This window comes from Tiliqua scincoides, chromosome 6 (assembly GCF_035046505.1).
Source record: "Tiliqua scincoides isolate rTilSci1 chromosome 6, rTilSci1.hap2, whole genome shotgun sequence".
NCBI classification, from domain to species: Eukaryota; Metazoa; Chordata; class Lepidosauria; order Squamata; family Scincidae; genus Tiliqua; species Tiliqua scincoides.
This window is the reverse complement of record NC_089826.1, coordinates 23626260-23638408: the sequence shown is the minus strand read 5'-3', so window position 1 is coordinate 23638408 and position 12149 is coordinate 23626260. Positions and strand designations below refer to the sequence as shown.

The following is a 12149-nucleotide window of genomic DNA, read 5'->3' as shown; positions in this document are numbered from 1 at the left end:
GAACCAGTGGTGCCAGGAAGATTCCTTCCAGGACTTTTTTTTCTTCTTTAATTCTGTAAAGAAGCACTTTAAACTATGAGCTGGAACTGCTGCTCTGACTATCAAGCAGAAATGCTGGAGGGTTCATGACGGTTTTCATATTTCATACTTTAAGATCATTGGTTCCTCCTGTATCTAGAAGATTTGCCTGAGGATAGAGAGTGCAACTAGAGGCTTGTAGCCCAAGATTTGGCTGGTTATTTCAAATCTGCGTGAATGTCAGCTGTCCTGAGCTTTGCCTCGGCAACTTGCGTAACGCGCCCTTCTCCTCTGTACCACTTTGACATAATTAATAACTAATTAATTAATTAATCCTGCCCTAAAACGCACAAGGATCCTGGGATAGCATATATAAAGCCAAACCATGGAAAATCATTACAACCGAAAATGTTGGGGCAGGAATATATCTTGCTTGCTTCCTGCTTCCCTTCAGCCTCCTCACAGGGCAGCTGGTGTTTCTGTGGCCACTGTGAGGGGCCCTCTCTCCTCCTCCTCACACTTCTGGTGAGTCTTGGTGTTTGTGCTTCAGTGGCCACCTTTACTTCCTCTCATGGCTTTCTGCATGCACATGTGCGGTCACAAACATGCACACACAGAGGGGCCAGTTCAAACTATACTTGTACACTGGGCCCCTATTTGCTCAAGGAGGACACACGCACGCACGAGGGCTCCTCCAGAGTGGCAAATGGGGCCTTTGGAGAAGAAAAAAGGAAAGGCAAAAATGCATGTAAAGACTTCATTGCATTAAATTACTCAATTAAAGATTTATGTGTGACCTAGGCTAAGTCACTGACAAATTAATCCTGGTTTTCTTCTGGTCACCCAAGAAATCTCCTGGTTGCCTGAGATTCAAGCTGGCTTTTCATTCAGGCCTCTCTAAGGTTGTCAGGAGAAAAGGAAGGGGCCTGCAACCCGAGATGGTGGCTCCCAGTACAGCTGGAAAGATGGTTATGCCCAGGCAAGCCAAGAAGAGGTCACTGGGGACATCCCACAGCACCCCTTTGAATTTTTCATGGCACACTCAGTTGAATAGTTTGGGAACTGTTGAATAGTTGAATTGAATAGTTTGGGAACCTTCTGGGGCTTCCCTGGCCCTCATAATGCCTTTTAAAGGCATAAAAACATCACTTTGGGTTTTACGAAAAACCGTAAGTGGCTTTTTCAGTCTAAATGGCCCGCAGAGGCCGCAGGCAATGCATACCCCTCTCTGAGGGATTCAGAAATGCCTCCGGAGATGAGAGGAACACAGGGGAACCCTTCTGGACCGAGGAGAGCAGGAGGTGCCCCTGGTATCCATGGATTCAGGTATCCATGGGGGTTATGGAATTGAACCTCCATGGATACAGGGGCACACCTGTATTTGGCGAAATAAATTGGTTTGGATAGTTACTAATTTTTAAGTACCTACTTTTTAAGTGTTATCTTTCACCAGTTCCTGGTAGCAAAGATGGTGAGATGGGCAGCTGGAGTCCGTGGTGCGGAGCCATGCCGCAGACCTCAGGATTGGGCTCTCAGGCTGCAATCCTGCACATACTTACCTGGGAGTAAACTCCATTAAATTCAAAGGGCCTTACTTCTGAGTAGTCATGCACAGGCTTTTGCTTTTACAACCCAATCCAATCCTTTCTCCCCCCACTGATGCAGTGACACCCAAATAGGTTGTGTTGCGTCCCTGCAGGTGGGGGCAGTCACAGAGGTCTGCACTGGGTAAGGGAACATTAATTCCCTTAACTGGGGACTAACACTCCACAGCATGGAGGGTTCTACTCTGACCTGTGCTAGCTAAATTACTGGCACAGGCCCACATGGACCTAGGCTGGCGGATCCAGGCTGGCGGATCCTGGATCCAAGGCGGCTAGGCCACCGTACCCACCCCTTCCCAGCGCTGATCCCCCACTCCTGTCACTGTCCGATTCTGCCCTCCTCTGCCCTGTTCCACTCTCCCCCCCCCCATTCCATTCCTCCTCCTCCTCTGCTTTACCTGTGCTGGCAGGTCCACAACAATCCTCTGGTGCAAGGAGGAAGACTCTGGCCTTTCCACTGGTGCTCTAGCTGTGCCTGACCCTGCTCACTTCCAGAAGGGATTTTATGACTGCCGTAAAGTAACTACAGCCACTTAATTTTTATTTTTCCACCTATGCAAAACAGATTAGTTTTTTTTTATCTCTTCAGATTTTTTGGATGGTGCCTGACTGTCTTAGTATTAAAGTCTGGGAATTTCCTGCAAAGCATATAACATGCTTGAGGCCTGTAGTCTTTGACATTTAGTTGCCAGAAAACTGGGGTGTATTCTTTGGCTGCTTTCCATTGAGATGTAATTGAGGACCAATGAAAAAGATGGAGATGGAAAACACCTTCACGTTACTCCTTGCTAGTCATTTCAAGCTACTCGTATAATAGAAAACCATACTAGAATCTTTTCTGTCCCTAAAATGGTACCAATTACAATCACATCAATGTGCTATATTTTCTTTATATTATCTACATAGCTAGCTCTAAGAAAGCCAGTTCACCCATTCTATACTTCAGATCCTCTCTTTTAAAAAAAACAGCAATAATATGTACCACAGAGGATACGCAAAGGGACAAAAATCATTAATAGCTGTAGAAGATCATCCAAAGTCTTAGTATAAACATAGTCAAATAAACTTTTCTGAAAACTGGAATTGTTTCCCTGAAGCAACTAAGGAAGCAGAAAAGATTCACTCCATTTTGACATGCAAGGAACTGCCTTCCTGCACAGGTATGTGCCTACCAATCAAGATAATCTGGTCACAGACTTAATGACCATCCAGTGGGGCCACTCTGGTTCTCCCAGATGCAACCAGCCCCTGCTTCAGGCACACCAAATATAAGGCCTCCCAAGCGCATCTAGAGACCTTCACTCAAAGAGACAAGCCACCTCAAGAGATGACTGGGAGACTACTGGCTCTGCCCTGGCAGGAGGAGGGTATTGATCAGCCCAATCCCACCAGAGAGAGTTGTAGCAACTGACAACTGCAGGAGGGGTGAATGATAGATCCAGAGAGGGTGGAGTGGGAAGGGACTCCCTTACACCCCAAGGGCCATAAAACACCTATAAAGGCCAGCAATAAGACTGGTGAGTGGAGAGGCTGAGGGAAGGGAACTGTGAGTTTAATTGTCCTCCCAAGAAAGCTATCTTGAGAGCAGAGAAGGCAGAATAGAAGGCTAGGTACATTAACCCTTACCCTATTTGGGACTCTCCGAACCCGCTGCAGTGATGGTGATGTGGGTGATGGTGCTCAACACACATGTTTACATGTGTGCTTGGTGCTGGGTTCACATAAACAGAGTGAATGACCCAGACCAGGCTCATATTGTCATTGGTCAAGATAATGCTAAGGGAGCATATCAGACCAACAAGCCTCTGGTAAAAGCTGGCTCACTGGAGCACTGTTCCTCCCTCACCAGTTTATGAGAAGCCACTTGGAAGATTCCACAAGCAGCCACAACTCACCCTGTCATCTTATTCATATCAGCAAAACGCTGCAACAATCTTGGGAGCTTCCTGGCCTTATGATAAACAGGACCATTTCAATTCATAAAAGAGAGTGCCTCTGGCTTCCCCTCTCCAACCACACTGACAACTCTGTGCTAATCAAGTCACAGTTCTCTCAATTAAAAAGCACTTACAACCTTCCCAGGATGTGGCACAATAAGAAACAGCCATCTCCACTGGGGACGGGCATTAGAAACCCACAAAGAATTGTCTTTAGGACAAAAGGATGGTCCAAGATGTGCTCATCTCACGATTCTGTTCTAGACCAGGGGTGTCCAAAGTTTTTGGCAGGAAGGCCACATTGTCTCTGACACTGTGTAGGGGGCCAGGGGAAAAAAAGAATTAATTTACATTTAAAATTTGAAAAAAATTTACATAAGTTTACATAAATGAATATATTAAAGATGAACTTACATGAATTAATGAAGGTCTTACAATAGCTCAAGGCCTATAAAAGGCCTTGCACAAAGTAAGGCTGGCCTTTCCTTTGCTGCCACTGCTACATCACAGATGTGAAACAACAAGCAGTGGAGGGAGCCCTCATCCCACAGCTCATGCGAGAGGTCAAACAGTCGCCCTCACACTGAGAGCAGTTGCATTGGGCCAGTGCGGGCTCCAACAAATCTCTGGAGGGCCAGAGGCTCATTGGAGACTGGGGGCTCCCTGAGGGCTACATTGAGAGGCCTCGAGGGCCGAAAGTGGCCCCAGGGCCGGGGTTTGGGCACCCCTGTTCTAGACTATGGCAAAAACACCACAGAAAATCTGCCCAAAGACCACAGAGTGTCTCCTCCCACCTAATGTGATCTGTCTGAGAGTCACCCTCTGGTGCTCTGCTTATCTTATTTTGCAACCTTGGAATCCTGTACCACCCCACATAATGCTCTTCTTTCTCCTTCATTTCCCCGTCTCCCCCTCAAGACAAGACAAACTACAGCAGAGCACCTGCTGAGCACCCATCAATCTCCCCCAAGTGAACCTTCTCCTGGAAAGGCCTCCTCAGTGCTCTTGCTCTGCTTCCCCTTCTAATCCCTAATGCCATCTGGGTTTACCTAATGAATGCTTTACGGCTATGCAGTGGCATAGCTAAGAGGGGGCAGGGGGGGAAATTGCCCTGGGTACCACACCTTGATAGGGTGTCTTGAAGGCCTCAGAAAGGCCTTTTGGAGGCCTCCAAGACACCCCATTAAGGTGTGGCACCCAGTGCCCCCCCCAAGCCTCAGAAGGCCCCCTAAAGGCAAACTGGAAGTACTTTTCAGAGGCCTCTAAGATGTTGCTTAGGAGTGTTAAAATTGGGGGTTGTTATGCGGGGTATGGGGTGTTAAAAACCCCTGGGTGCCAGATGCCTTAGCTATGCCACTGCTGCTAGGTTGCTTCCCAAGGGTATCCTTCTGACCTAGGAACTTGCAGAATCTTTTCCTGGCCTCACAGCTCTTCCCTTGCTACCTGCCTCAGCAAACCTGGCTCAGCACAAACAAACAGGTAACCTTGACCATTGTCCCTGCTGTACTATGTTCTGTGTCTCATGTGTAGCCACATTCATGTTATTTACCCAATCCTATGCATGTCTACTCAGAGGTAAGTCCCATTAGAGTCAATGGGGCTTACTCCCAGGAAAGTGTGAATAGGATTGGGCTGTGAGTCATTTGTTTATTTAAAACACTTATACTCCACCTTGCCCCCCCCCCAATTATTGGAGGGGGGAAAAATAAACAACAAGCAATCCAAAAATATTCTTTGTACCTCTTTCCTCCATTGATGGTAGTGAGGTACATGTGTGTGAGTGAGAGATCTCTCTCTCACACACACACATACCCCACAACCCAAAGAGGTGAAAGAGACACTACCTTTGAGGTCTAATTTTCATCAGTTATGATGGACACCCAGAGAGCATCCCCAGGGCCCGATCCTGTGCTTTGTGTGCCAGCTTACTGCCAGCACACACTGTCACAAATGTGCCGTAAAGCACATTTGCAGGGTTAGCGCCAGCCGAGCACTGGAGCTGGCCCATCACGAATCCACGCTGAGACAGCACCGGGTGGAAGGCCAGTGATCGGCTGCCAGGCACTCCTTGAGAAGCGCCTGGCAGTAGAGAGGTAAGATGGGGTGAGGGAGGCGGGGAGGAGGCATTCCGGGGCAGGCAGAGGAGGGCGTGGTGGGCGAGGGAGTGGGGCAGGAGGTGGTGGGACTGATGGAACTCAGCTACACCTCATCCGGAGTCCAGTGTTGTACCACATGGCCCGACACAGGACTCCTTAATTCTGCACCGGCTAAAGAGCCACTGCAGAATGAGTATCCCCAGACAAAAGTCCCCTTCCCCTAAGGAGCTGCTGGCGGCTGCCTGGTGCACACAGGGTACCACGGCAGCCATTTTGGTGCTGTGGCAGCCCTGCGCACTGAGCCGCCAGTCTCCTAAAGTATGCTTCCCCTTAAAAAACAAAGCCTCTGGGATGCTCAAGAGTGTAGATGGAAGAAAGGGAGAAGAAACTGTAGTATCAGTTAAGAGTAATTGTACAGTGGGAAAGACTAGAGCCCAGAACAGACATGTAGTTATTCTGTAAGAAAATAAATATGTGAGTTTCCATCCACCAGGGATTTGCAACCTCGCGTTCACTGCAATCCATAGGCTTCTTTGCGGCAAAAAAGCCATGCTAGTGCCTCCTCTGGTACTGCCAATCAGCCTTTAACAGACTTCCTGTGTCTCTGTGTATCTCAGCAACAGTTGCCTGCCCAAAGGGGTAGAAGGTTTCCCTTCTGAGGGCAGTAAATTTCCTGCTCCTGCAGGTGTCATGGAAAAGTAGGGCTGTGCAGAATGCTTTACGTGCTTTTTGTCTACAGTGTTTGTTTATTGTGCCAAAATGCATGGAAGGCTGACCAGGAGCAATATTCAAGAATATTCAAATAATAAAGCTGGCACTTCTACCAGCCCAATGCAAGAGTATTTGAGAACCATTTTATGCTGTGCATATTCATGAACACCAAGTGGAAATGGGAAGGTGGGCAACAGTCTGACATTTTGTCTAGCATCTAGTCACCTAGACATATGTTTTATGAAAGATTAGTGAATACACTTGTCACAAAATTGCTTACAGAGCAAACTTGCACTAGACTGATCTGGAGGCAGTTTTGGCTGTGTGAGTAACCTTTGGCTCCACATGTCTTTGGCCCATGGTGTGATTGAACCACTTTTATGGAACCACCCAGACTTCATAATTGCAATCTCCTCTGTCTCAGCCAATCAGCCATGGAGAGGAGATAATTTGCTTAATTTACTGAATGAGCATGTATTGGGGTTTTGTGGGTAACCCGAAGGGGAAAAGGCAGAAATCACCAAAACACTCTTTTCATTAAACCTCCTATATGAAATTCAAGACAATGATAGTGTTAATTGTATACAGCTTTGTTTCACAGATAATTTTTTTGCCTGGGTCTTAACACCAAATACTAACACCCCATTACTAGTGGGGAGAGTTCAGGAGATGTAGTGGCAAGCTAGTCCCATTATTTTGATATTAATATTGGAAGTCAGGCAAGTTTGGATCAGTTCAACAAATTTGCCTATTTGAAGTAGTGTGGGAACTTTGTTTTCCTGTTTTTGCCATTTAGAAATCTGCTCACGAATGCACTTCTTGTCATGCAAGAGGAGCACATAAAAGAAAAGTGAAGTCATTAGGTATAGTTCTTAATTAATATGCTGTTTAAATTAAAATGTATATATAACAAAACTTGTCATGCAACTGAGCAATAAATTGCACTAACAAGTGATACATGCGAAATATTATCTGCATGCAAAGTGGCATTGTGAATTGGCATATAAGGGTGCAATCCTTTAGTTTTAAAAAAAAGAACTTGAGATGACACAGGAAGTAAGCCTTGTGAAGAGGAGGAGGAAGAAAAGAAGAAAAGTTCAGCAACACAAAGGTCACCACTGCTAGCTGTAGCTGTTAGTGCCATTTTAAGCCACACTGTGGGGCACAAACACCAACCGCCTCATAAGGAGAAGTCTCCAGAGAGACATATCCCTCCCCACTTTACTTATGTATTCTATTAGTCTGTAGTAGGAAAAAAATACTATAAGCTGCCTTGGGTACCTCTTGATGGGAGAGGATCTAAGTTTTCCCTTTCCATTTTCTATGAACATAAATATGACAGAAACCCTCAGATGCTGGCAGAACTTCTTTCCAACTATGCCATGCCACAACTTCAGCTCAACGCCAGCAAAAGTTCACTCTTCTCTCTCCCTCTTAGTTGGCCCAAACGGATCACACTGAGGCTTCCCTCCCCACAAGATTCACAGAGTGAGAGAGGTGGGAGTCCGTCCCCACCCCCCACCACCACCCCCAGGAAGCCCTTCATGCAGCATCCAAATCCTGCTAGCACTTGCAGGGCCAGAACAGCCCTCAGAAGGGCCAACTCCTGGGAGGTAACTCCCAGCTTTTCCAGCCAGCAAGTACTGTTGGGATTCATGGAGGCAGGGGAAGTTTGCCAAAGGATAATTGGCAGTGCCAAAGGAGGGCCTAGTATGGTTTTTTCCATGCACAAGCCTCCAGACTGGACTGAAATGTGTGGTTGCGAACTCCCAATACTCCTTTGTTTTGCAAATCAGCAAAGCAACATTGTGACAAGGTGGAAGCTCTGGAGGAAGCCTGTCACAGCTTTTGCTGGTACTGTCCTCATACACATAGCCAAAACTCTTCCTCTGCTGAAATAGTTATCTCACTTAAATAAATCCTGCATTTTCATTCCATACGCTTCCTTCCAGATGCCTGAGACTGTCATCAAATCACAGGGAGAAGGTATTTTACTGCGCCTGATAAGCCGTGATGGTTGCCCTGCTCATATGGCCTTCAGGATGAAGAAGGTGATGGTTCTTGGGTTCCTTCATTTATTCGAGGCGGATTTAAGCTGAAGCTGAATCCTGACAGGCACTTCCTGTCCTGCACACACACTCTTGTCAGAGAGCTGTATGGAAGAAACCAAAAGAGGATTAGCAGTGCTAGGTGTCTGCCTGTCACATGGAGTTGAAAATTGCAAGCAGCACTAGCTGGATTTTATTTTTTAAATCTCTAGCCCGCTACAGTGCAAGAGAACTTCATAGGAAATTTGCACAAATGTTCATGAACTCATGTGACAGTACTCTATTAAAAAAATTTAATATTCAAGCCAAAGAGAGTATCATGAGATGAGGGTTGTATTTAATTCTCTGACCTATTGTTTCCCAAGAGGAGACAGACACTCAGCTGGGCATAGGCCCTGTTGCATAGGCCCTCTAGTCCCCAGAAATCTCCAGATCCTATGGCATTTCCCCAGGCCTGGATCCTACAATACCTCTTAAGGACATTTGCCTCCCAGGTCAGATCATCCTTTGGGTTGAGCAAGAGACCACTCTTATTTGTACTGCCTGGAGGCTTCTGGTCCCACAAGATTCGTCCTAACAGACCGAGGATGTTTAGGCTCCCTATCTGCAGCTTCATGCAAGGATTACATCTCATGCAGTAAATTTTAAGTGCAGGAACCCTCATAATCTTACCCCCTAAGCCAAAACACATTCCATAACCACACCAGCAATTGACCCTGCACATGCCTGATCTCGTCTGATCTCAGAAGCTAAGCAGGGTCAGGCCTGGTTAGTACTTGGATGGGAGACTGCCTGGGAATACCGGGTACTGTAGGCTTATACCATAGTCTTTCGAGACTGAAGGTTGCCAACCATACACCATCTTTCTTCCCCCTCCCAGTTGTATTGTTTGCTTCGACTCCCACTTGTTTCCTTGCCCCTCCACTTCCATGTTTATGGGGTCACTTCCCCTCCTACTTCATCTTCTTCCTTTCTTTCCCCTCTGTCCACCTGCATTCTTCTGTCTCTCTTGCCCCCACCCCACCATGGTTCTTTCTCTTCACTGCCCCCTCAACCCCGGCTCCTTCCTTTGCTGATGGCTACTAATGCAACCATGGCTCCTCATTTTGCTCTTGACCTTTTTGAAAATGAGAGGTCAGGAGGGAAGAAGGAAATGAGGGAGCAGTAGAGACCACAGGGGTGGGTTAGAAGAACATCTCCACTCTAGCCCACTGCTCTTCCATGAGTCATCCCCCCCACCTTTTCAAAAAGGACAAGGTCTCAGAAATGGTGGTGGCAGCCACCACCAAATGTAAGGAACCATCCAGGGGAGAGAGAAAGAGGGCCAGCTGGGAAAGTGGTGAAGGGAAACACTGGAATGTAAGTGGCCAGGCAGAGCAGACAACATCATCCTACTGCTGTCAGATGTAGCACGTTGCAGGGATGTATGGTGTGGGGGCGGCAGATGAGATAGAACTGCCCCATCATTATCCATGGAAAACCACCACAGCTACTTAGACCCAAGGGGGCTCTCTTTATGTCTCAGGGAGCTCTCCTTATTCCCAAGAAAGTTCTCCTTATGCCTGCTTTCTCAGGTTGGCAGTTCAGCTCATTCACCCACCTCTAAACTGCTGATTGCATCCCTATACTATACTATCCCAACACTATACTATCTCTGGTAATCCATAACATCTCTCCAGGATGACTCTGTGAGTAGCATGCTAGATTCCTCTTGGACCTTGCTGGCTGTTTCAGCTCCAAGAAATTGATAACCAATTTCCATGTGATACTGAGGTGTCAACTTTCTTTCTGGCAGGGCTCCAGTGCCTTTAACAGCTGTATGACAGGCAATAACTCAGTGATCCCAGCAATAGGGAAAAGTACCACCTGCTGCATTTTTCTTGAGATGCAGCTGTTAAAGCTGCAGGAGTCCTATCAGAATAACACTGGCAAGCCAACGTGTGTTATGGATCCACTTCAAGAAGTGAACTGATATAAATAGAGTCATTTGTAGTATTCTAGTACTAGTCAGAGGATGATCAGTCCACAACCCAGAACACTCAGAAATCATGGGGTACCTTGGGAAGCTTGAAAGGCACAGGGGACACTCCCACAGACACCAACTGACCATGAACACAGCTATTTATCTTTCATCATTGGCAACCTTCAGTTCCGAAAGACTATGGTATCGAGCTCTGAAAAGTGGTTCTGGAACAGTGTCTAGTGTGACTGAAGAGGCCAATTCGGGAGTGACAATCCCTTCCACACTGGAAGCAAATGTAGCCTGTCCCTGGTGTGTCTCCCTGGCTGTGGGCCTTCCTTCTTTGCCTCTTTGCCTCAGACTGTTGGCCAAGTGTCTCTTCAAACTGGGAGAGGCCATGCTGCACAGCCTGCCTCCAAGCGGGCCACTCAGAGGCCAGGGTTTCCCACCTGTTGAGGTCCACTCCTAAGGTCTTCAAGTCCCTCTTGCAGATATCCTTGTATTGCAGGACCTGCAGGACGCTTTCCCTGCACAAGTTCTCCATAGAGGAGATCCTTGGGGATCCAGCCATTGCCCATTCTCACAACATGATCAAGCCAACGCAGGTGTTTCTGTTTCAGCAGTGCATGCATGCTAGGGATTCCAGCTCAAAACAAAAACATTTGTTATTTATCAATATTAAAAGTGTTGTTATTTATCTTTCACAATAAGCAATAAATGAGTTCTATATGTAAGCATTCGTGCTCATTTAACATACAAGATTGCTTCACCAGAGCAATCTGTAGCTTTGATGGTGACAAGGGGTAGGGAATGGTGTTGAGCCCCTTTTCCTTGTTGCGATGTTGATCCAAGGGTGTGCATGTGTGAAGTTCATAGTGTGTATGGAGGAGTGTGCGTGTGGAAGTATGGGAACAGCTCCCACCCTCTGGAGGTGAGGGCAAGTGTATATGAGGAAGAGCATTGTTTACTGCTTTTTTATATATACTGATGTCATAAGAGCCAAAGATAGGTGGGTGGAAGCTGGTACCAATTGCTGGGGCCCAGCAGTCCAGATGGAACCTTGGGGTCTGACTATGTTGGATATGTTTTTGTCTTTTGTAAAGTTTTTGCTGGTCTGCCCTTGCTGGGGGGGGGGGGGTCTGAAAATTTTTCCTATAAAATGGTTATTTTATAGATGGAAAACCAAGCATGAAAAACAATGACTTTCCCATAGTTACTAGGTGAAGTTGTAGCCAAAATGGGAATCCAGAATTCCCAGGCCTATATCTAAGAGCCAAAGTAGATTACATGCCTACTGTATTCTTGGGGGCTGTGTGTTTTTAAAATGCTGGCACAAATCTTCACTCTGGATTGGGACTGTACTGGCAGGAGGGAAGCTTTAACCCTTTCCCCCTGCCATACCATTTTTGTTTGGCATAGAACTAAAAGTGGGTATAGTGTCCCTGGGAAAGGCAGGTACCAATTTCTTATGTCAACAGTAGGACTCCAGCCTTGCAGTCCTCCTTCCTAAGTGAGTTGGCATGGGCAAGGCTAGCAGCTAATGCACAGCCATGTATTCACTGGGCTCATTGGCACAGGTGGTTACTACCAGTAGCATAGCTAATGATCATGTAGCTCAGTGCCTGGCTCAAAATGATGCCCTGGAAGTGATGTCACAACCAGAAGTGATGTCACACCTGGGCTTTTAAGAAAGTGAAAATCAGGGAGAAACTTGCCTCCTCCTCCCCAGAAGCTTGCCATCCACTTGCTCTACTGCCTCCCTCCAGCCAGTGGCA

The 12149-nt window shown here is 46.8% G+C and overlaps 1 protein-coding gene and 1 pseudogene across 1 annotated transcript in view; one reads left to right on the top strand and one right to left on the bottom strand.

Annotated features, from left to right (window-relative positions):
• Nucleotides 1-12149, bottom strand: part of RPL34 (ribosomal protein L34) — a 338386-nt gene that overhangs the window by 146368 nt on the left and 179869 nt on the right. The window lies entirely within an intron of this gene.
• Nucleotides 9117-9231, top strand: LOC136656704 (5S ribosomal RNA; annotated as a pseudogene).